The sequence below is a fragment of the Ovis aries genome, chromosome 26, assembly GCF_016772045.2.
Source record: "Ovis aries strain OAR_USU_Benz2616 breed Rambouillet chromosome 26, ARS-UI_Ramb_v3.0, whole genome shotgun sequence".
Classification (NCBI taxonomy): Eukaryota; Metazoa; Chordata; class Mammalia; order Artiodactyla; family Bovidae; genus Ovis; species Ovis aries.
The window spans coordinates 19,795,130-19,821,467 of record NC_056079.1 but is presented as its reverse complement, the minus strand read 5'-3'; positions in this window follow the sequence as shown (position 1 = coordinate 19,821,467).

The window sequence follows — 26,338 nt, the reverse complement described above, 5'->3', positions numbered from 1 at the left end:
ATGGGAATACCAGACCACCTTACCTGTCTCCTGAAAACCCTGTATGCAGGTCAAGAAGCAATAGTTAGAACCAGGTGAAACAACTGATTGGTTCAATATTGAGAAAGGAGTATGACAGGGCTGTCTGCTTTCAACCTGCTTGTTTAATTTATACACTGAGCACATCGTGAGAAATGCTGAGCTGGATGAATTACACCCTGGACTCAAGATAGGTGGGAGAAACATTAACAACATCAGATGTGCGGATTATACCACTCTAGAGGCAGAAAGCAAAGAAGAACTAAAGAGCCTCTAGATGAAGGTGAAAGAGGAGAGTGAAAGAGCTGGGTTAAAACTAAAAACTTAAAACCATTAAAAAAACTATTTAAAAAAAACTAATATCATGGCATCCAGCTCCATTCAGTTCAATTCAGTTCAGTTGCTCAGTCATGTCCAACTCTTTGTGACCCCATGAATCGCAGCACGCCAGGCCTCCCTGTCCATCACCAGCTCCCGGAGTTCACTCAAACTCACATCCATCAACTCGGTGATGCCATCCAGCCATCTCATCCTCTGTCGTCCCCTTCTCCTTCTGCCCCCAATCCCTCCCAGCATCAGCGTCTTTTCCAATGAGTCAACTCTTCGCATGAGGTGGCCAAAGTATTGGAGTTTCAGCTTTAGCATCACTTCTTCCGAAGAACAGCCAGGGCTGATCTCCTTTAGAATGGACTGGTTGGATCTCCTTGCAGTCCAAGGGACTCTCAAGAGTCTTCTCCAACACCACAGTTCAAAAGCATCGATTCTTTGGTGCTCACCTTTCTTCACAGTCCAACTCTCGCATCCATACATGACCACTGGAAAACCATAGCCTTGACTAGACGGACCTTTGATGGCAAAATAATGTCTCTGCTTTTGAATATGCTATCTAGGTTGGTCATAACTTTTCTTCCAAGGAGTAAGCGTCTTTTAATTTACTTAATTGCAAATAGAGGGGGAAAAGGTGGAAGTAGTGACAGATTTTCTCTTCTTGGCCTCTAAAATCATTGTGGATGGTGACTGCAACCAAGAAATCAGAAGACATTTGCTTCTTGGCAGGAAAGCTATGACAAACCTAAAATGTGTGTTGAAAAGCAGAGACATTACTCTGCTGACAAGGGTCCATATAGTCAAGGCTATGGCCAGGTACTGTTGTGAGAGCTGGACCGTAAAGAAGGCAGAAACTGAAGAATTGATGCCTTCAAACCATGGTGCTGGAGAAGACTCCTGAAAGTTCCTTGGACAGCAAGGAGATCAAACCAGTAAATCTTAAGGGAAATCAACCCTGAACACTTGTTGAAAAGTCTGATGCTGAAGCTGAAACTCCAGTATTTTGGTCATCTGATGAGAACAGCTGACTCATTGGAAAAGATTGAGGGCAAAAGGAGAAGAGAGAGTCATAGGATAAGATGGCTGGATGATATCACCAATGCAATTGACATGAACTTGGGCAAACCTCAGGAGAGGTGAAGAACAGATAGGCCTAGTGTGCTCAGCCCATGGGGTCACAGAGTTGGACATAACTGGGCGACTGAAAACAACAAAGGCAGGACTATCTAAAGCTCAGAACACTTTATAGGGAAAAGAACTACAGTCATCTGAACACTCTGCCAGAGTAAATAGGTAATGTGAATTAATACAGCATCTAATCATATCCCCTTAAAAGAGATTTAACTTTTTGTAATGTGATTTCTTTGTAACAATGGTATGATTACATAGGCCTAGGTAATCTTAGGAAAATGGAATTTGGTATTCCAAGATAAAGTAAACTCAAAATTCTGATTCTGTCATTCACAAAAATTAGGGTTACAGATCTCTACAAGTCAAGTAATTGTATGGAAAAGATACTTCCAAATTCTATTATAATAGAGTTTGTATGACATAGCCCATAGGTTCTTATATTATTTAACTACAGTATCTCTATTATCCATTAAGCCTTAGATAGTTATTGGATGGAAGAGAATATCTAATTTCAAAGCAAACACTTTTAAATATTTTAGTATTATTCCTCTAAGATATTATGTATACAGCACCATCTTTATTTTCCTAACATCTAGGTACTTTTTTAAATTTAAATCTACAAATTATTTTAATTTAATTTATTCTGTTTTCTTATTAAAATTAATACAGTCTTTTATAAATACTTTGTATTAATTTATAAGTTAATGTTGCATTCACATTTATTTTCCAAGAGTACTTCAACTGGGTCACATGCATGTCCCTGGGGCACACCTTGGAGATGCTCAGAATCATTTGAAGACTATGGATTGAATGGTTAAGTTTTCATTTCATAAAGTTGTTAAGTCAGTAAAATTGAGAATGTTATTGTTAATATTATACCATTTATACTCATTGGCTGGTAAATACTGATGAAATTGAAATTATGCATGTATCAGAAGACTGAATTGTTAAACTTCACCCAATTAACAATCATGTGGAGCTGCAGGAACAACCCATCTCTGGGGAAAAGCAACGCCTGTCACCCCTTGCCCCCAATTCCCCTGTGTAAATATGAATCTATGTTCCTATTGTGCCAGCTGGCAGAGAATATAAAAATAGCCCAGGTGGCCTTTGATACATTTCAAGTTGGAAAATGGGACACGTTGCTTTGGTAAAGAAGAGATGGAAAGAAGTTAATACAAACAGATTTTTTAACTAGCATATTCACACCATGCTTTTATTTTCCTTTTTAAAATTGATTCTTATAGTTTCACTATAAAAAATGCATAATAGAAGAAAATGGTAAAATAGAACAACCAAAAGCCACCATCTGCACATGATGTGCTTTATAATCTTTTACATTTATTCTAAAGTTAGATGACATTGCAGGAGGAATTCTGTATCTTATTTTTAAACTAATATTACATTAAAGAATTTGCCATGTTGTCATCTCTCTTTTTTAATTTATAAATGATATTATGCCTATGTATGATTTAAAATTTTCAAACTTATACTCTTTACTAAACAAAAATACTACATTATTATTTTATTTTGTGCAATGAGATTCTCAGGGAAATTGAATTTGACATATGCATAAAAGGGAGAGCTATGGCTTCACCATTATTATTAAGCTGAGGATTTGGGCAAATTACTGAATCTCCCTTAGTTTCAAGCCCCTTTATTAATTAGATGGATATGTATTCCTAGTTTGGATGATTTAGGTGAAGCTTAAAGTAGACTATCTACAGACTCTGATGTCAAAGAGCTGATCCATCTATTTTTTTTTGTCTTTTTAGAATGCGTTCTCTTTGAGAATTGACTAATCATAAATAAATGATTTATTTATTTCTATGACATTTTACACATAATGTTAATTATATGTCACATTTGACAACTGTCTTTCAATGTTAAATTTTTAATGTTTCTCAATGCAGACTATTTCAAATATAGACTTTTAATTTTTTATCACATCAGATGTTAGAAAATAGTCATTTGAAAGTTTTGATTAAAATTCACTTTAATTTTCTTTTTAATTTTTACAGAGACTTAAAAATACAACTCATTGACCTTTATGAAATTTAAATAAACGTATAATGTTGAGGTAAGAATTTAAATTACTCTAAGCAGTTCTTTTGTCACCTGGTAACCCAGTACCCTAGGGTACTTACTGAATATGGATTCTCTTCTCTATTGACTGCTGACACTTTCTGGGCTATCTTTGGATCATCTCCTTCATTTGACGCCAGTAGAATCTGTCTTTACCACAGCATTGTGTTAGTTTGGTGCAAACGTAATTGTGGTTTCAGACTGTGAATGTTAAATCATTATAACTAGGTTCAAGCACATCTTTAGTAATCAAAACAGGAACCTTTACAATAAACATTTTTGCCAATGAGAAATAAGTGTGTTTATTCCTATAGAATAAAAATCCATGCTTCGGGATTTGATGAACTCTTGGAAAGCATCTTCTGCATCCTGCTGGTTGTGGAAGCACTTTATCTGCAAAACAGTCGTCAAGATGCTTGAAGAAGTGGTAGTTGGTTGGCAAGAGGTCAGGTGTTTATGGAAGATGAGGCAAACGTTCATAGCCCAATTTGTTCAACTTTTGAAGCATTGGTTGTGTGGCGTGCAGTCAGGCATTGTCGTGGAAAAGAATTGGGCTCATTCTGTTGACCAATGCTGGCTGCAGGCACTGAAGTTTTTGGTGCATCTCATGAATTTGCTGAGCGTATTTCTCAGATGTCTAATTGTTTCATCAGAATTCAGAAAGCCGTAGTAGATCAGACGGGCAACAGACCACCAAACAGTGACCATGACCTTTTTCTCGTGCAAGTTTAACTTCAGGAAGTGCTTTCAAGCTTCTCAGACCAACCACTGATCCGGTCATTGCTGGTTGTCATAAAATCTGCTTTTCTTTAAACATCACACATTCCAATCAAGAAATGGTTCATTGTTGTTTCACAGAATAAGAGAAGATGACACTTAAAAACGATGATTTGTTTTATTTTCTGTCAGCTCATGAGACACCCATTTATCAAGTTTTTTCATCTTTCCAATATGCTTCAAATGCCGGATGACCTTAAAATAATCAACACTGAGTTCTTCGGCAACTTCTTGCGTAGTTATAAGAGGATCAACTTCAATGATTGCTCTCAATTGATCATTGTCAACTTCCAATGGCTGGCCACTACACTCTTCATCTTCAGGGCTCTAGTCTTCTTTGCAAAACTGCCTGCATCACCCCTATACTGTATGTTTGTTAGCAGTTCCTGGACCAAATGCATTGTTGAGGTTGTGAGTTGTCTCTGCTGCTTTACAATCCGTTTTGAACTCAAATGAGAAAATTGCTCAAATTTGTTTTTTGTCTAACATCAGTTCTATAGTCTAAAATAAATATAAAATAAACAGCAAGTAACGTCATTAGCTAAAAATATAAAGCAAGAAATGTGTATTAAAATGATGTATAACATAACCATATTTATTTAAGAATGATTCCGATATCAAATAGCAAAGTTCAACAATGCAAAACCACAATTACTTTTGCACCAACCTAACAATAAGGCTAATCTTGATTCACCAACATGAAAACAGTCTTTTAGTCATTTCTGTGATAGATTTTATTTACTGTTAATTCATCATATATGGATCAGTGAAGGATAAATATAAAACCAGGTGTCCTGTGAAGATTCACCTCAACTCATAGCAATGGTAGCCAAATTGTTGGTTAGGAATTTTATATACATTTAGGAAGAATAGTCATCAGAGATTACGGCAAAAGTTTTTATATCACCAAAGCCAAGACTGGGTCAGGGCTGGTCTTCCATAACAACAGGCTGATATTTGTTGAGGATTCATTATGAGCAGACCAAGTATTATTCTAAGTGCTTAACATGTGTTATCATATTTTCCCTCAAAATAATCTTCAGATTATTTCCTAATGACATAGATGCACAAAGATGGATGCTCGAAGAGCCAGAGGATATCATGAACAAGCAACTGAAATGTCTCAAAAAGACAAAAAAAAAAAAAAAGACTGTGAATAAAAAGATAGAAAATACAAAGAGGATTCCAATAGAAATTCTAGAGCTGAGAAATACCATAATTGGAATGTCAAATAAGGAAACTGATGCAGAGAGAGTGAGGATCGCATATCTGGTAGGAGACAGAGCCAGAATAGGAATCTGTGCAGAGTTCATGGTCTACCCAGCTTGTCTACCTGACTACAAAAGAGCCCAGTGGACTTCAGGCTCCCTCTGTTCTCTTCACCTGCACTGTCCAGCCCCTCAGCCAAATGTTTACATTGTAAAATAATCCTTTTTTAAAGCCCTTGCCCTGCAAATGACAGTGAAAGAATCATCCTAGCAAAGAATTTTAATAGCTCTGGGAAAAAATGCGAACAGACTACAAACACATAAATAAAACTTAAAGAAAAAGATAGCATTTTGTATAAAATATTACAACAGTTCTAAAAGATTTTACAGCCCAAAATTACAGAACAAAGGACTACAAATCTCACAAGACACTAATTTTGGGGATCTTAAGAATATTCTGAAAATCCGTAAGACAGTGGGGACCCTACCCACCGAAAACTCTTAGATTCATTCGCTTTAAAATACTGCAGCGCAACAAAGTTACCATTTAAAAAAATCACAACTAGAGATCAAGATATATAAGCAAACATCTCTTTCCCAGAATTTTATAAATTTTACCAGCCTCAATTAGGAAAATGAGTGACCAAATGACTATGATGTAAGCTTAAATGAAAAAAAAAAAAAAAGACTTTTATATACAGCAAATTTCAAATACTATACTTACAAATGTATTTTACTGAAAAAAAAAATCAAATATTAAAAGTTCTGACCCTGGATGGTAACATTATAATGAATGTTTCTTTTCTTCTTTATACTTGTTGATATTTTAACTTTTCCCACAAGAAGCATTTAATAATTTTATATTTATTTAAAATATAATGGAAACTGGAAAAAGCAGATAGCAAAATACACATTCAGTATTAAGCTAATTTGGGGGACAAAATGTGAGCCCAGGAATGTTAAGATTAGATGAATTATTTGCTAATATTTATTTTCTTTTGCCTGCATTTCTTCAGTAAGTATATATTATTTTATATCAGAATAAAATTAGACTATCACATTCCATATAATGACTTAAAAATTACTAATATGTTCTTGAAAAGAAAATGTAATGTGAAGATGTGTTATTATCTTTTTGATTATAAAACCAACCCTTGAAAGCACCAAAATCGGGGCTTATTTCTCCAGACCTCTGAATATCAGAAAGGCTTTTGTCTATCTCAGTTAGTGTGTATTTCCAACACTGAGCACATTGCTAATTACAGAGGAGCTAGCACTTCAGAATTATTTGCTAAAGTACAAACACATGAAAAGATGTTCAACATCACTCATTATTAGAGAAATGCAAATCAAAATTACAATGAGATATCACCTCACACCAGTCAAAATGGCACTCATCAAAAAGTCTACAAACAATAAATGTTGGAGATGTGGAGAAAAGGGAACACTCTTGCACTGTTGGTGGGAATGTAAATCGATACAGCCACTATGGAAGACAGTAGGGAGATTCCTTAAAAAACTAGAAATAAAACCACCACCAGTTCAGATAAGTTCAGTTGCTCAGTCATATCTGATTCTTTGGGACTCCATGAATCGCAGCACGCCAGGCCTCCCTGTCCATCACCAACTCCTGGAGTTTACTCAAACTGGTGTCCATCGAGTTGGTGATGCCATCCAGCCATCTCTCCCTCTGTCATCCCCTTCTCCTCCTGCCCCCAATTTCTCTCAGCTTCAGGGGTTTTTTTTTTTTTTTTTTCCCAATGAGCCAACTGTTCGCATGAGGTTGCCAAGTATTGGAGTTTCAGCTTTAGCATCAATCCTTCCAATGAACACCCAGGACTGATCTCCTTTAGAATGGACTGGTTGGATCTCCTTGCAGTCCAAGGGACTCTCAAGAGTCTTCTCCAACACCACAGTTCAAAAGCATCAATTCTTTGGCACTCAGCTTTCTTCACAGTCCAACTCTCATATCCATACATGACTACTGGAAAAACCATAGCCTTGACTAGATGGACCATTCTTGGCAAAGTAATGTCTCTGCTTTTGAATATGCTATCTAGGTTGGTCATAACTTTTCTTCCAAGGAGTAAGTGTCATTTAATTTCATGGTTGCAATCACCATCCACAGTGATCTTGGAGCCCCAAAAAATAAAGTCTGACTGTCTCCACTGTTTCCCCATCTATTTACTATGAAGTGCTGGGACCAGATTCCATGATCTTCGTTTTCTGAATGTTGAGCTTTAAGCCAACTTTCTCACTCTCCTCTTTCACTTTCATCAAGAGGCTCTTTAGTTCCTCTTCACTTTCTGCCATAAGGGTGGGGTCATCTGCATATCTGAGGTTTTTGATATTTCTCCTGGCAATCTTGATTCCAGCTTGTGCTTCTTCCAGTCCAGCATTTCTCATGATGTTTTCTACATATAAGTTAAATAAGCAGGGTGACAATATACAGCCTTGACATACTCCTTTTCCTATTTGGAACCAGTCTGTTGTTCCATGTCCAGTTCTAACTGTTGCTTCCTGACCTGCATATAGGTTTCTCAAGAGGCAGGTCAGGTGGTCTGTATTCCCATCTCTTTCAGAATTTTCCAGTTTATTGTGATCCACCCAGACAAAGGCTTTGGCATAGTCAAGAAAGCAGAAATAGATGTTTTTCTGGTACTCTCTTGTTTTCCATGATCCAGTGGATGTTGGCAATTTGATCTCTGGTTCCTCTGCCTTTTCTAAAACCAGCTTGAACATCAGGAAGTTCACGGTTCACGTATTGCTGAAGTCTGGCTTGGAGAATTTTGAGCATTACTTTGCTAGCGTGTGAGATGAGTACAATTGAGTGGTAGTTTGAGCATTCTTTGGCATTGCCTTTCTTTGGGATTCGAATGAAAACTGACCTTTTCCAGTTCTGTGGCCACTGCTGACTTTTCCAAATTCGGTGGTATATTGAGTTCACACTTTCACAGCATCTTTCAGGATCTGAAAGAGCTCTACTGGAATTCCATCACCTCCACTAGCTTTGTTCATAGTGATGCTTTTTAAGGCCCACTTGACTTCACATTCCAGGATGTCTGGCTCTAGGTGAGTGATCACACCATCGTGATTATCTGGGTCATGAAGATCTTTTTTCTACAGTTCTTTCTATTCTTGCCACCTCTTCTTAATATCTTCTGCTTCTGTTAGGTCCATACCATTTCTGTCCTTTATCAAGCCTATTTTTTCACGAAATTTTCCCTTGGTATCTCTAATTTTCCTGAAGAGATCTCTAGTCTTTCCCATTCTATTGTTTTCCTCTATTTCTTTGCATTGATCGCTGAGGAAGGCTTTCTTATCTCTCCTTGCTATTCTTTGGAACTCTGCATTCAGATGCTTATATCTTTCCTTTTCTCCTTTGCTTTTCACTTTTCTTCTTTTCACAGCTATTTGTAAGGCCTCCTCAGACAGCCAGTTTGCTTTTTTGCATTTCTTTTTCTTGGGGATGGTCTTGATCCCTGTCTCCTGTACAATGTCATGAACCTCCGTTCATAGTTCATCAGGCACTCTGTCTATCAGATCTAGTCTCTTAAATCTAGTTCTCACTTCCACTGTATAATCATAAGGGATTTGATTTAGGTCATACCTCAATGGTCTAGTGGTTTTCTCTACTTTCTTCAATTTAAGTCTGAATTTGGCAATAAGGAGTTCATGATCTGAGCCACAGTCAGCTCCTAGTCTTGTTCTTGTTGACTGTATAGAGCTTCTCCATCTTTGGCTGCAAAGAATATAATCAATCTGATTTCGGTGTTGACCATCTGGTGATGTCCATGTGTAGAGTCTTCTCTTGTGCTGTTGGAAGAGGGTGTTTGCTATGACTAGTGCATTCTCTTGGCAAAACTCTATTAGCCTTTGCCCTGCTTCATTCCGTACTCCAAGGCCAAATTTGCCTGTTACTCCAGATGTTTCTTGACTTCCTACTTTTGCATTCCAGTCCCCTGTAATGAAAAGGACATCTTTTTGGGTGATAGTTCTAAAAGGTCATGTAGGTCTTCATAGAACCTTTCAACTTCAGCTTCTTCAGTGTTACTGGTTGGAGCGTAGGCTTGGATTATCGTGATAATGAATGGTTTTTCAGATTGCATTCAAGAACTGCATCTCGGACTCTATTGTTGACCATGATGGCTACTCCATTTCTTCTAAGAGATTCCTGCCCACAGTAGTAGATATAATGGTCATCTGAGTTAAATTCACCCATTCCAGTCCATTTTAGTTCACTGATTCCTAGAATGTCGACATTCACTCTTGCCATCTCCTGTTTAACCACTTCCAATTTGCCTTGGTTCATGGACTTGACATTCCAGGTTCCTATGCAATATTGCTCTTTACAGCATTGGACCTTGCTTCTATCACTAGTGACATCCACAACTGGGTATTGTTTTTGCTTTGGCTCCATCCCTTCATTCTTCTGGAGTTATTTCTCCACTGATCTCCAGTAGCATATTGGGCACCTACCAACCTGCGGAGTTCCTCTTTCAGTATCCTATCATTTTGCCTTTTCATACTCTTTTGGGGTTCTCAAGGCAAGAATAATGAAGTATTTTATACTGAAGTATAAACCACCATATGACCCATCAACCCCACTCCTAGGCATATACTTTGAGGAAACCAAAATTGGAAGAGACACGTGTATCCCATTGTTCATTGCAGCACTATTTACAATAGCTAGAACATGGAAGCAACCTAGATGTCCATCGACAGACGAATGGATAGAGAATTCGTGGCACATATACACAATGGAATATTACTCAGCCATAGAAAGAACACATTTGTGTCAGATCTAATGAGGTGGGTGAACTAGAACCCATTATACAGAGTGAAGTGAGCCAGAAAGAGAAAGATAAATACCATATTCTAACATATATATATGGAATCTAGAAAAATGGTACTGAAGAATTTATTTACAGTGCAACAGTGGAGAAACAAACATAGAGAAAAGACTTATGGACATGGGGAGAGGGGAGGAGAGAGTGAGATGTATGAAAAGAGTATCATGGAAACTTACATTACCGTATGTAAAATAGATAGCCAACAGGAATTTGCTGTATGGTTCAGGAAACTCAAACAGGGGCTCTGTATCAACCTAGAGGGGTGGGATGGGAAGGGAGATGGGAGGGAGATTCAAAAGGGAGGGGATTTATGTATACCTATGGCCAATTCATGTGAGGTTTGACAGAAAACACCAAAATTCTGTAAAGCTATTATCCTTCAATAAAAAATAAATTAATTTAAAAAAATTCTCCAAAAAACAATTATCTGTTAAAGTAATTCCACATATTCAGTCTATGCCAACAGAACGTTAGGTACTAACTGGTAACAAGAAATTTAGTCATGTGATATCAGAGCTCCTCATCCTTCAGGCAGAGCAAAGACTGCAAACAAAATAAAGGTTTTCCACTAACTTAAATACTTATTCTTCTTACCTCCTACTTGATAGTGTATAATTTTTGGAAAACAATTTCAACATTTAAGATTATTTCTCCTATTTTCAAAATGAAGATATAATTATGTAATTTTAGCAATATTACATTAGGTAAGTGTTAATACAACTAACCTGCAGATCATCTGAATATATGATGAACCAGATTGAGTTCAACCATATTGTACATTTTTATAACTCACTGATTTTTTATATGATTTTAAGTCTTAAATTTTACAGGAATGATGCTATTTTATATTTTTATCTTAAGGGACTTAAAAGCAATACTTCACTCTTTTTTTGCAGGTTATTTTGGTGAAATACTCATGGAGAAATCACACAAAACTCTTTTTTACATCTTATTCATTTAGTTATCTTCTTGGCAGACACTGTTAACAAGATGGTGAAATACAATAGATTTTTAATAGCTAAATAAAATGTTGCAATCAAGGCCCTTTGTAAAAAAGCATTTTAATTAATATGCTATATTTTTTTCTAATTGTAGCACTGAATATGAATTTGTAATAGAGATCTTAATTTCTATCACTATCATGAGGAAATAAAGAGATACAGGTTACTGTATATTTGTTCTCTTAATAAATCTTTTATAACAATGAGGAATATTTTATGAAATAATAATGTACAAAACAAAAATTATGGTTTCCTGTGATGAAAGAATTTATCAAAGCTTTCAGGGGGTGATTAAGTTGAAAAGGATACAAAAGAAGCCAACAAAAATGTTTTACTTATAAAGGATCTTATACTAGTTTAAGTATATCCAACTTTGAAAATTTTTGGTAAGTTCTCAACAAATTTTTAATTAATTTGGAAAAACAGTATGCAGATATTATATACAAATAGAAATTTGTATAAGAGCATCAGGAATCATCTTCATAGTCTGAATCATAAAGCAAGTCTCAAAAAATTTCAACTGTTTGAGTTCACATAGAGTATATTCTATGACAAAGAAGGAATAAGCTGAAAATTAACAAAAGATACCTAGAATATGCTTAAATATTTGGAACATAAATAATGAAAATAATCCATGGGTCAAAGAAAAACATTTCAAAAACAACTAGAAAGTGTTTTGTACTAAATGATGACAGAACTTCCCAGGTGGTGCTAGTGGTAAAGAAACTGCCTGCCAATACAAGAGACAGAGATATAAGAGACATGGGTTCAGTCTCTGGCTCAGGAAGATCCCCTGGAGGAGGGCATGGCAACCCATTCTTGCCTGGAGAATCCTATGGACAGAGGAGCCTGGCAGGCTACAGTCCATAGGGCTGCAAAGAGTCAGACACAACCGAAGCAACTCAGCATGCAGGCATGACAATATAACATCAAAATCAGGTAAAATTGATCACCTGACAATAAATCATAAGAAGCTAAAATAAAAAGCTTTTAAATGAAAGAAGAAAAATGTGATAAACAAAAGAACAGAAATTATGAGGGGAAAAAAAATTAGATAAAATATCTGAAGTCAGAGTTGATATTATGAGAAGAGCAATAAAAACGATAAAACTCAATGTATACAAAAAATAGTAGCATTTCCACACACTAACAATGAGCAATTTAATAAGGAAATTAAGAAATAATTTCTTTTACAGTAGCACCAAAAATAAGAAAATACTTAAGAATAAACTAAGGAAATGAAAGACTTGTACACTGAAAACTACAAAATAAGGCTGAAACACTGACACAAATAAGTGGGAAAATATTTTGTGTTCATGGATTGGAAAACTTAGTGTCGTTAAAATGCACATACTATCCAAAATAATCTATAGAGTCAATGCAATACCTAGCAAAACACAATGATACTGTTTGTAGAAATTGAAATAAAGAAATCTAAAATTCATCAGGAATCAAAAGAACCCCAAAGAGCCAAAAGAATTTTAAGAAAGAATAAAAAAGTGGTTGCATCATACTTCCTGATTTCAAAATATATTTCACACCTAAGTAAACAAAACAGTATGGCACTGGCATAAAAAACAGATATATATATGAATGGAAAAGAAAAGAGAGCCTGGAAAGAAAGTGGCAAATGAGCTTTGCTAAGAGAGATAAGTTCACACAATAGGAAATGGACAGTCTTTTTAACAGATGGTGCTGGGAAAACTGTATATACACATGCCAAGAAATTATTTTGGACTCTTATACTATACACAAAAGTTAACTCAAAATCAATTAAAGATCTAAACATGAGACCTCAAACTATGAACTCCTAGAAGAAATTATAGAGGAAAATCTGTGTGACACTGGATGGCAATAATATCTTGCATAAGCTAAAAGCACAGGCAACAAAAGTAAAAAGGTAAATGGGACTACATCAAACTTAAAAGCTGTGTGAGCATGCTAAGTCGCTTTAGTCGTGTCCATCTCTTTGCAACCCCATGAACTGTAACCTGCCAGGTTTCTCTGTCCATGGGATTCTCCAGGCAAGAATACCAGAAGGGGTACCATGCCCTCCTCCAGGAGATCTTCCTGACCCAGGGATCGAACCCACATCACTTATTTCTCCTGCATTGGCAGGCCAGTTCTCTACCACTAGTGCCACCTAGGAAGCCCTAAAAACTGTACATACTATAGGAAATAATCAACAGGGCAGAAAAAGCAACCTATGGAATGGGAGAAAATATTTGCAACCATATATCTGATAAGGGGTTTTATATCTAGAATGTATTTTTTTTAAAAAAAGAACTCTATTACTGAACAACAACCCAGAAACTCAAATAATCCAATTAAAAAATAGGCAAAGAACTTGAACAGTTGTTACTTCAAAGAAGAGATATAAATGGTCATCAAGCATATGAAAAGATGCTCAGTGTTACTAATTACCAGATATGTAAATCAAAACAGCAATCAGATATCACCTCATACCTTTTAGGATGCTTACTGTCAAAAAAAAAAAAAAAAAGAACAAGCACTGATAAAGCAGTAAAGAATTTGAACTATAGTTGAGAAAATATAAAATGATGTAACTGCTATAGAAAGCAGTATGGAGAATCCTCAAAAAATTAAACACAGATTTACTACATGATTCAGCAATTTCACTTTTTGTGTATATCTACAAGAATTGAAAATAGGATCTCAAGAGATATTTGCATATATAGATTCACTGCAGCCTTATTCACAATAGCCAAAAGGAGAAAGCAACCCAAGGGTCCACTGATAGATGAATGGATAAATAAATGGAGAATACTCAAATAACAAAGTATTATTCATCCGAGGAAAAGGAGATCCTATATAGATGAAACTTGAGGACATTATGCTAAGTTAAATAAGCCAACCACAATAAAACAAATGCTGCATGAGCCCACTTATATTGAGGTATCTGAAATGGTCAAAGTCTTACAAATAGAAAGTAGAGAGTGGTATTTGCGGGAACTGTGGGAGAAAGGGGAAAATGAAAGTTGTTTTTCAAAAGATACAGAGTTTCAGTTTTTTAAGATGAAAAATTTATAGAAATCAGTTGCACAACAATGTACATAAACTTAACAATATTGTACACTTAAAAAAGCTAAAATGGTAAATCTTGTTAAGAGTTTTTATCATGATAAAAAAATAAGATTTTACCAAAGACCATAAACACTATAATAAGGCCAGAAAAAGAAATTAAAAATGGAATAACTGAAAATAAAGATTAGATTTTTTTATTATTAGAGATTAAAGATTTTTCATTATTAGATGCAATCTTCTTTAACAAAAAATAGTCTCTTTGCTACTTAAAAACAATCCTAAGAAAATTAGAAAAGAGCTTCCTGCCTACAAATAATAAAGTTTTATATAATATTAGAACTCATTATAATAATTGGACAGATATTCTACATGTGAAGATAAAACACTGTAATATATTAGTTCAATCCAAATTTACTTACACATTTAATGCAATTCCAATAGAAATTCTAATGCAATTATTTGTTATTTGTTATTATAATTTCAACATTTATTTGAGAGACCCTATGGTCAATAATTGGGCTTCCCTTGTGGCTCAGTGATAAAGAATTTGCCTGCAATGCAGGAGTCGCAGGATACACAGGTTTGACCCCTGCGTTGGGAATATCCCCTGGAGGAGGGCATGGCAATCCACTCCAGTATTCTTGCCTGGAGAATCCCATGGTCAGAGAAGCCTGTTGGGCTATGGTCCATAGAGTCACAAAGAATCAGACACAACTGAAGTGACTTAGTATGCAAGCACACATGGTCAGTAATTACCAACATACTCCATTAAGAACTGTTATGAAGGTTTACTGTATGGCTATGGCAGTTGAATACAACCTCGACGTGAATCAAGAAACTCGATATAAATCGTACTATAGATTATAAAAAAGGAAAGATATTTCAGTAATGAATGTTGAGACAACTGGTTTTCCACATGAGACAAACGATGATGGTACTTGGAATCCGATCTCAAAGCACACTTTAGAATGGGAAAGTATGACACGAATATGTGAAAGTTTTGGAGTGCTTTCATGATCTTAGCATAGGGAAGAATTTCATAAGCATATCAAATATAATTATATTAAGAATACTTTAAAATACACCACTGTGAAATTTTTAAAAGAAACGTGTTCACTAAAAGTGAAAGAAAAGTGAAAGTGAAGTAGCTCAGTCGTGTCCAACTCATTGCAAACCTATGGACTTTAGCCTACCAGTCTCTATCCGTCCATGGGATTTTCCTGGCAAGAGTTCTAGAGTGGGTTGCCATTTGTGAAAACAAAACTCACAAATTAGCCAATGATAGCAAATCAAATACCAACAAACAGTAAACAGTAAGAAAATAGGAAGCTCTCCACTGAATCAATAAACAGAAGATGAGAAAGAAAAGGCAAGAGACATCCATAGGCATTTTCACAGAAAAGGAAACACAAATGGTCAGTACACATAAAAAGATATGTTCAACCTATCACTAATTATAGAAATGCAAGTTAAGACCAAAATGGGATAATGAGATCTAATTTTACACTGAAGAGAAAGCAACAATGTAAAAATCAAAGTTGTATAATACCAAATTAGGGAGCACAACAAAAACTTTTACAGCCAGTTTGTGGACATGTAAGTGTATACAGCAAACTGTACATGCAGTTGGGTGGATATTAGCTATCCGGAAGTTCTGTTTCCCAGCACCTCCTTGTACAGTAGTGAGTTATTGCAATCACAAAGATCATTTGCGCAAGAGCTGGTAGGCTTGCAGCAGCAGCTGCAAGCATTTTACGCTTGAAAGATCAGTTTGGAATACCCAGCAGGGATACAGTTTACACATACAGCTGCCATCCCTTACCTGCTGGCTCGCCAGGGTGGTGTGGGACACAAGTTTGCCTGCAGCTTCTGCGGGTCCTGCAGGATCCTTATCGGGCCAAACGCTTGGTTAGTCTTGTGCTAAAGGACACCATGTTCTGGAAGAGATCTCCTCAGCAAAGTTGAAGTCCTGGAGATAGAGAGAAAGAGGAAGTTTCAGTTCATCCTCATGGGCTCCACCTATTTCATCCTCTGCCCAACTTAACATCACCTTCCCTTCCTGACTGCCAGCCTTGCTGGATTTAGACTCTGACCCCAGACACAAAACAAAGCTTGATGAAGACTGCTTTAACCAGTTCCCATAAATGCTTAAGGTCAAATTCTTAAAATAAATCTCCTATTATCTAAATTATGTTACTTGTAAGGTTCTGTTTTATTTAACCCTGTTTCAGCTGACTGTGAAATGGAGATAATAAAACAAGGTATAGCAAGAACAAAGGTCCATATATAGTCAAAGCTGTGATTTTTCCAGTATTTATGTACAGATGTGAGAGCTGGACAATAAAAAAAGGCTGAACACCAAAGAACTGATGCCTTCAGACTGTGGTGCTGGAAAACACTCTTGAGAGTCCCTTAGACAGCAAGGGGATAAATCAGTTAAACCCAAACAAAATCAACCCTGCATATGCATTGGAAGGACTGATGCTGTAGCTGAAGCTTCAATCCTTTGGCCACCTGATGCAAAGAGTCAACTTATTGAAAAAGACCCTTAACGCTGGGAAAGATTGAAGGCAGGAGGAGAAGGGGATGACAGAGGGCAAGATGGTTGGATGGCATCACCAAGTCAACAGACATGAGTATGAGCAAACTCTGGAAGATGATAACAGGGAAGCCTGGTGTGCTACAGTCCATGAGGTCACAAAGAGCCAGACATGGCTGAGCGACTGAACAACAACGACATACAGCAAGAACAGCTTAATATATCACTAAAAACAAAAGAATACCAACTTCATCTTTTTTTCCTATTACATCCACTTAAGAATTAAAAAATGCACAAAATTCACCATTAATGTATCATTCATACTTGATCTCTATGTGCTTTCACACTGAACTTTACTCAGGTCGAGTTTGTCATTAACAGAAAGCCTAATTCTTAGTAACGCTAGGTGCTCCTTCCCAGAAAAGTAGATGCCACTAACAGGGCCGATTCAGTGGTTGCCTGACAGTCACAGAGCATCTGTGCAGAGACCAAAGGACTGATCTTGGGAGTACTATCCTAGGAAGAAATCAAAGCCAGGCAGAGAATCAATACTCACAGGCAACCTAAGGGAGTTAAAAGGGCAAAAAGAACACAGGTGAGACAAAGGGGTTTAAAAGGAGGAGCAAGAAGGCCAAAAGGGAGTGTAAATCTGAAGGTGAGGGGACAGTGTGAAGGAGCCTCTGAGGAAAGAGGGCTGGAGCCAGGAAGGGCCTTGAGAGCAAGTCACAGCTCCAATTTTCTATGTTTACATTTTTTTTTTATCATAAAGCTCCTCTGTTCTTTACAGATACCACAGATTTTGTGTGATCTCAAGAATATATTGACCTAAGGAAAGCACTGCAAATATGCTACTTGTAAACTTAAGTGATTGATCAAACAATCATGACCCAAACTTCAAGTATCTGAATATCAGTATTTTGATCCCTGTATTGATTATCCTAGTGTCCTGGCATTATGCTATAGATAGTCATTAATAAATAAACAGTTACTTACAATGTTGCAATGTATGAAAATACTGTTTCACACCAGTAAAATGAGAAGAAATAAAAGGCGTGTCTAACTCCAATAAATTTTGAAATATTTTAAAGAAACACAAGTAAATACTATGATTCCAACCCTGACAAAAAAACAATATAAAGAATGTAAAGTGTGAAAGTGTTAGTCATATCCACCTTTTTGTGACCCCCATGGACTGTTAGCCCATCAGACTCCTATGTTCATGGAATTCTCCAGCAAGAATACTGGAGTGGGTTGCCATTTTCTTCTCCAGGGGATCTTCCCCACCCCAGGATCAAACCTGGGTCTCCTGCATTATAGGCAGATTCTTTACTGTCTGAACCATCAGAGAAGCCCTATAAAGAAGGTAACCAATACAAAAATGCCTTGACTGTATTTAGAACAAAAACTTTTCTTCTTTTTAAATTTTCAACTTTTTCTTTTAAATTTTAGTTTCCACATTCATTGCAGTTTCTGTTCTGATGCAAAAATCTGTTCTTACAATTGTTACAGATAATCAAAATTCTACATTGTACTTTAAATTTAATCTAGAGCTACTTTTGTTCTGTTTTTTTTTTTTTTTCTTAACAGAGAGCCTTTATGTTTCTAATTTTAAGGACTTTGCACAGGTCTACACTAGATTATTAGAGCTAGGAGAGCAAAATGATAATTATTGGTTATCTTTAAACAAATTTTATATTTTATTTATCTTTAAATATTTATCTATTTACTTATTTATCTCAAATTTCTGTTTTTGATTAAACAATCATAATAGCAGGCATAACATTAAAATATATATAAGCAATTTTCTATAAGAATAATTTCAAAATATTTTTTAATAGTAAACTTTACATCCTTTAGTTTATAATTCCATAAGTCATTACTAAACAAACTCTTGAATATTAGACAAAGCTCCCTTGTCCATTTTGGTGAACAAAAACTCAACCAGAAACTCAACTTTAGAAAGAAAAGATGTAACAGACATACATTTTTTTTAATACTAAGGGGAAAGAGTTTGCTGTAACTGGAAATTAAATACCTCCTAACCTTCTTTTTTGTGTTCAAACAAAGATAACCTAGACCTTTGCATTTCCAAAGCACTTGTGACTCAGCTTCTCATAATCCCAAAAGTTCTCTAATAATAATTTGTGCTTGGGTGCTACTATAACTTAATCAATACCATGAATGATCTATGGCTTATAGTAAATTATACCCAGCGTCTATCACCTTCTTTTCTAAATAGTCCATCAATTTGGTTTTACACTGGATTAAATTCTTGGCTTTCAGAGCAAAACTTCTGAGTCTTGACTCCTGCAATTTAGGTGACAAAAATCAATACAAGTGCTCTTGTTAATGGTCTCAAAATGAGAAAATCAGAATATCTGCAACAGGAGAAACAAGAATTCCAGTTCAATACCTGATACTGATCTTTGGTTTCCAATAGAGCTTGTGAATTATAACAGATCTCAGACCACCCTCTCACAAATAGTAACACCTACTGAATTAGAATCCTGTACATTGCAGAAATGTTTCCTTAACTCCCTCACGTTTTCACACAAGAACTGAAACACCATAAGACAATGCAACTAATTCACTTGAGTTCAGTTCAGTTCAGTTGCTCAGTCGTGTCCGACTCTGTGACCCCATGAATCGCAGCACGCCAGGCCTCCCTGTCCATCACCAACTCCCAGAGTTCACTCAGACTCACGTCCATCGAGTCAGTGATACCATCCAGCCATCTCATCCTCTGTCATCCCTTTCTCCTCCTGCCCCCAATCCCTCCCAGCATCAGAGTCTTTTCCAATAAATCAACTCTTCACATGAGGTGGCCAAAGTACACTTTCATAACCACAAATATTACAGTGATTCAAGTACTGATAGTATAAGTGTTATAGAATTTCACAGACAAATAACCTATTTAAGCCCTCTGATCTTTTCATGAGAGAATTTAACATGACCCAAAATGTAAACACTGGGCCCAAAGTCATAGATCTAAATTAAAAACTTGAGCTATGACAGAGATATGTGACTCCAGGCTTAGATTATTGAGCAGTTGGTCCCATAAGCACAGAATTTTAGAGCAGAAAAATCACCTAATTCAGTCCTTTAATTTTTTAGATGAGCAAAGGAGACTATAGTGGTTCCCAGGTTGGTTTAACTGAGTAAGATTATTTACAGAGTTCATCAAACAGCCTCTGTCTTAAACCCTTGAAAATGCTTCCTATGCTTCCCACGTATAAGTAGAAAGCACTGCCTTAATATATATTCCTTAAGGAATCCTTTTTCTGGCAGTAGTTATTACTTTTCGATACTCTGAAACCCAAATAATAAACTCAATAGCTTTGTTTCAAAACAAGGTGTATTTTCAAAAGCAATTTTCTAATATCAAAATAGCAATTCAGTCGACCAGAACTTACATAATGAACCAGGCACTTTGTACTTGGTGTTCATCTAGGTTCAAGAATGAGACAAAGACTGACAGCAGTTTTCATTCTGGAAAGGGAGACACATAAGCCAAAACCTACTTCCAGGCAAAGCAAGCGAAATACACTCAACTATGTGAAGTATTTATAAATGCTCTAAAATTCTAAACCCAAAATAAGTCAGACATCTCTCTCATCTGGATGACTTAACAACCAAAAAGCAATCATTGGTGAGTGGCCTAATAAACAGGGGGTTTGGGAAAGAGAGCTTTCTGTAGCAAATTATTTAGACTAACAATAAATGCAAGAGGGGCTATATGGTTTGAGCTTTTTTAAAAAAAAATAAATAAACAGACTGTTTATTTTCCATCAACCTTATTTCCATTTTCTTTTAAAGAGTCTACAGAAGAACAGCCGCAGACTACTCCATGGAAGTTCCTACCCAGCGGAGCTGTGGCAGCAGACCAGACGCAGAGGGGACCAGCGTGCCTTCCCGCCCGTCCGCAATCTCGGGATGGGGAACAGTCAACTTGAAAGCTGGAGCACTCCATCCACCCTGAAATCCCACCGTGGGCGTGACCTTTGAGCCGCTGTCTGCTCTTCCTTTTCGGTGTCTTCAGGATCTTTCCAGAAGCAGAGGTCAGGCTGACCTCTCGAAGGTGGTCATACGAGACCATGCCAGAGCGCTTGCGCAGAAACTCCCAGACCAGCGTCACAGCATCAGACCCACTGGGTGAGCTCCCCTTCTGTCGCGTGGGGTGGCGGTGCCCACAGAGCAGTGATAAGATGCCTCTGTGTGAGGCCGCTGGTCTGCACTGGCATCAGTAATTCCTGGAAGTCTCCACTCGCAGAAAGCTTCCTGGATCTGGTTACTGAAGGTTCTGGAAGTGAAGTGGCTGGCAACAGGAGTGGTGCCGTCGTCAGCAGCAGCAAACTTAAGGGCAGCTCACTGATCAGTATCTCTGAAAGGTATGACCCCGTCGTCGGGTCTTCAGTGGCAACCGTGGCACAAGCTGCCAGCAGAAGTTTCTTGAGGTTTTCCTCAGTCATGATCAAATGCCATCACCGTTCCATTCAGAAGTCAAGGTCAGTGCCGCCGAAGCAAATCGCTGCTGCAAGGAATTTAAGAACACTTTCCTCCTTTATTTGCAGTACTCAGGGGCTCGAGATATGATGAAAGATTCCCTTTAAGTTATCACAGGAAGCCAAGACAATGCCTGTTTAGACCCCTCTCTGCATAGTGCAGAAAGATGAGTTCATTTTTTAGGCGCCAAAGATCTACCAGCAGTGTGAGAGCCAGTTAAATGAAAATGGGGGTGGGGGGAAAGACACATGAATTTGAAACTTTGAAACAAAATATTCTGTCTCTCTGCCTCACTCACACACACAATCACACACACTCACACACACACACACACACACACACTCACACACACACACATCAATTAGCAAATAAGAAAACAAAAGCAAATATGGTGATGCTGGTTGTTTAGTAGCTAAAGTCATGTCCAACACTTTTGTGATTGCATGGACTGCAGCCCTGCCAGACTCCTCTGTCCATGGGAATTCTCCAGGCAAGAAAACCGCAGTGGATTGCTATTTCCTTCTCCAGGGGATTTTTCTCCACCCAGGAATCAAACCCGCATCTCCTGCATTGGCAGGTGGATTCTTTACCGCTGAGCCACCAGGGAAGCCCAAAAGCAATTATAAGTAATTTCATCCTCCAAGAAATGCTGTAAGAAATCTTGAGTTTGTTGAATCAGTGACTAATGAGGCTAATTTAGTATGATTCCTCCAAGATATTAGGTGTATAGCACCATTTTTATTTTTCCAAATGTCTAGGCGCTTTTTAAATTTTAAATCTACAAATTATTTTAATCTAAAACATTCTATTTTTATTAAAATTAATATAGGTATTTTCAGAAATACTTTATATTAATCTATAAGTTAATACTGCATTCTCACATATTTTCCAAGAATACTTCAGTTGGGTCACATGCATGTCCCTGGGGTACACCTTGGAGATACTCAGACTCACTTGAAGACTATGGGTTGAGTAGTCAAGTTTTCACTTTGTAAAGATGTTAAGTCAGAAATATGAGAATGTTATTGTTAATATTATATCATTTATACTCACTGGCTGGTAAATACTGATGGAATTCAAATTATGCATGTATCAGAAGACTGTCAAACTTCACCCAGCTGAAGTAATTTTAACAATAACGAGGAGCTGCAGCGACAACCTATCTCTGGGGAAAAGCAATGCCTGTCACCCCTTGCCCCCAATTCCCCTGTGTAAATATGAATCTATGTTCCCATTGTGCCAGCTGGCAGAGAATATGAAAATAACCCAGGTGGCCTTTGATACATTGCAAGTTGGAAAAGAGAACATGTTGCCATGGTAAAGAAGAGTTGGAAAGAAGTTAATTGTACCCTGTAGAGATGCCCTATAATTTTTATAATCTGTAAAAAAAAAAAAAACTATGCCATAGAGACAGCTATAGAAATCTTCACAGCTATATATTGAATTATCAGTATTTTATAATTTTAATTTTCCAATAGCAAAGCCAACTGCAAATCATATCAAGATTACTTTAATTGGTATCGTAATGTCATTAAGAATATAAAGGGAGTGGAAAAATTACTTTCTAGTCAATTGTAGACTATTTTGTAATAAATATTATTCAAAACAATGGGAAGAAGACCCAGAAAATCCCAGGATTTACTAGTGTGGATGGATAGAGGCTATGGAAGAAGAATAAACATACAAGTGTTTAAAAAATAATCAAATCTAAGACAAAAATAAACCAGTTATTAAGAGCAGGGTATGATGAAACCAGAAGCAAGCAATGGATAAAACTGAGACAAGCAGTGTGACAGTAGGAATACTTCCAATATACCCAGCAATCAAAAAGACAATGAAGTGAGGCAACAGTGACTTGGCAGAAAGACTTACCTTTAAAGGTAATAACCATCTCAGAATCATTTTTGATGTGAAGGAACTAAACACACTGGTGGGGTATTGTGAGTTAAATTATATCTCCATATTTTCTGTAAAGACATCTATTTAAAACTGGACATAGCATATTTCCCTTCAACAATCTGAGAAAAAATAATTACAGAATAGTAAACTGTACACATGAAACAAAATATAATAGCTGCTTGTAGTTGACTGGTTTCTTGGGGAATTTAGACAAGTACTAATAAATGATTTGATTATAAATTTGCAAATGTGCTGATCATTAGTTTACTGAATTTAATTAATGAATTGTCATTAAACCAAAAGCAAGTCTACGTATATTATTTATGATTCTATCTCCTTGAGGACTGGGATAAAATTCATGTTTAAATCTCATGTACTATATCAGCCTCTGGCTGCAAAGTTAACCCCCAAATCACCTACTATTTGTATCACAGTTTGGCTATGCATTTACTCTTTGTTCCATATGCTTTAACATTTGTGAAAAAATGTGAATTAAAAAAAAGTCAATTCCAAGTGTTGATGACTGAAATAAGGGAAAAGTTAAGGCATCTAAGAAACGGATAATCTTTAGGCAGAAAATATTTTTTTGGTTAAAATAAAACAATGAACTTTTAAATTCTGCAGTGGCTCCAATTAATATCCTAAGTGGACTTGTCGTTCTTTCTGACCTATACAAAGACAAATAAGAAAGTTTGCAAAATATCAATAAATGCTTCTGTCAATACTTTTGGGGGAATACTATATGCTGGATGCTATCTTGAGGATATGTCTTAGGAAACTTACACTGTATCAACCCTATTCAGTTCAGTTCAGTCGCTCAGTCATGTCCGACTCTTTGAGACCCCATGAATCGCACACAGCACGCCAGGCCTCCCTGTCCATCACCATCTCCCAGAGTTCACTCAGACTCACGTCCATCGAGTCCGTGATGCCATCCAGCCATCTCATCCTCGGTCGTCCCCTTCTCCTCCTGCCCCCAATCCCGCCCAGCATCAGAGTCTTTTCCAATGAGTCAACTCTTCACATGAGGTGGCCAAAGTATCAACCCTATTACGTCAGTATTAATTGTTGAGATTAAAGAGTGTGCCTATATATTCAACTGAGATTATTTGGATAGGACCTCCTGTTTTCAGGACAATGGTCTATATGCTGATTCGGATGGTGTGAAACTATTTCCAAGAATTCTGTGTTCTGATTAGTGCTCTCCTGCCCCAAATATGAGAACAAAATTCAGTTATAAGATTTGCTGACTAGTCTGAAGATTACATTTGGATGGCACAAGTGTGATATTCAATTCCATTTCTTTTCTAGAGTGTTTCCACAATAAAGGTGTCCTAGTGTTTCATTAACTCTCATAGGTGTCATTTCCATCACCATATTGAGTCTAAGATCTGAGTTACTGAAGTAGTATTTACCCCCTTCTTCCGTATGGTTTCCTGTCTAATAGGAATGATAACTGAAGTAGCTATGTCGACAATATATCATTGATTTTTTTCCTCAAAGGATGAACTTTGAATTTTTCAAAAATGTTGTTTTCAGAATCCAAACTCAAGGCTGCCTGGATAACAATTTAATTCACACTACATCAGAAGAATGTTTCTCTTTTTATATCTGCAGTTTTGCTTGCTTTACTTTAAAATAGCATACTGTTTTATATGATTGCTATTTTCAACTTAAGAAATCATTAAACACTGAATGAATTAAAATCTTCATGCACCATACACTTACATTATTTCTAATCAAGAAAAATAATGTTTAATAGTTTTATCTGCTAGTATGAAAAAAGAAAAGAGAAGTTATGTTTATTTTCCATCTATTCTGTGGCAGTAATATGCTTTACATGCATTACCTTTTTCACCCTCCCAATAAAGCTGTAAGTTGGCATTGTTGTCTTCATTTTCCCAAAGGAGACAAGGCCAAGTAGCTAGAATACAGAAAGCTTAAAATTCAAAACAGAATTTGAGTTAATGTTTCCCAAAGGCTTTCCCAAAGCCTGCAATTTTTCTTGTATGCTATAATGGTTTCCATATCACCATTTCACTTTCACTTATTGTAAGGAAATTTAGCCTGCAGTATGTATGAACTTACTAATCCAAACATATTGTCACATGACTTTTTTAGATCTAAAATTGTGGCTTATATGGTACTAAGAATGAAGATTTTACAGACACTTCTTTGAGTTCTTACACCCAAGATATTTAAGACTTGTGAAAGAAAATGCCTAGAATAGCCTGATTCACGGCTGTTCTAGGTGAAAACACTTGCATAAAGCAAGTACAGTTTTCTCCAGAACTATTCCTTTACAAGGAATGCTTGTAAGGGAGAATAACACTAACAATACTAATATTATTACTGTTCATATTATATTATTTTATTATCATTATTATACTGATAATATTAACAGCACTGATGTTATTAGTACAGTAACATTAATAACAAGAAGACTGAAATAATTACAAACAGATTCTTAAATGATCTTGAACTCCAGCTAGAGGTAGTAAAGAAATTCTCACTGTTACCAAGCTGGCACTGGGGACTTCAATATGAACTTATTCACAGCTTTAATTCTGTAGTTTACAAAGGAAGGTTTACCATGAAATTACCTTCAGTTTCAGGCTTCCCAGGTGGCACTAGTAGAAAATAACCTGCCTGCCAATACATGAGATGTAAGAGATGCATATTCGATCCCTAGGTTGAGAAGATCCCTTGGAGCAGGGCATGGTGGGCTACAGTTCACAGGGACACACAGTCAGACGTGACTAAAGCAACTTTGCATGCACGCACGCACACACCTTTGGTTAACTTGGACAGGCCTTTTTAAGTCCCTGGAGTGGTCCTACCAATCTTTTCACATGGTTAAAATATGTTTGTACACTCTCCAAAACTCAGATAATAAAAGCAATTAAGACAAATATTTCAGTTTTCCATTCCAAATTGGAATAAATTTTAATG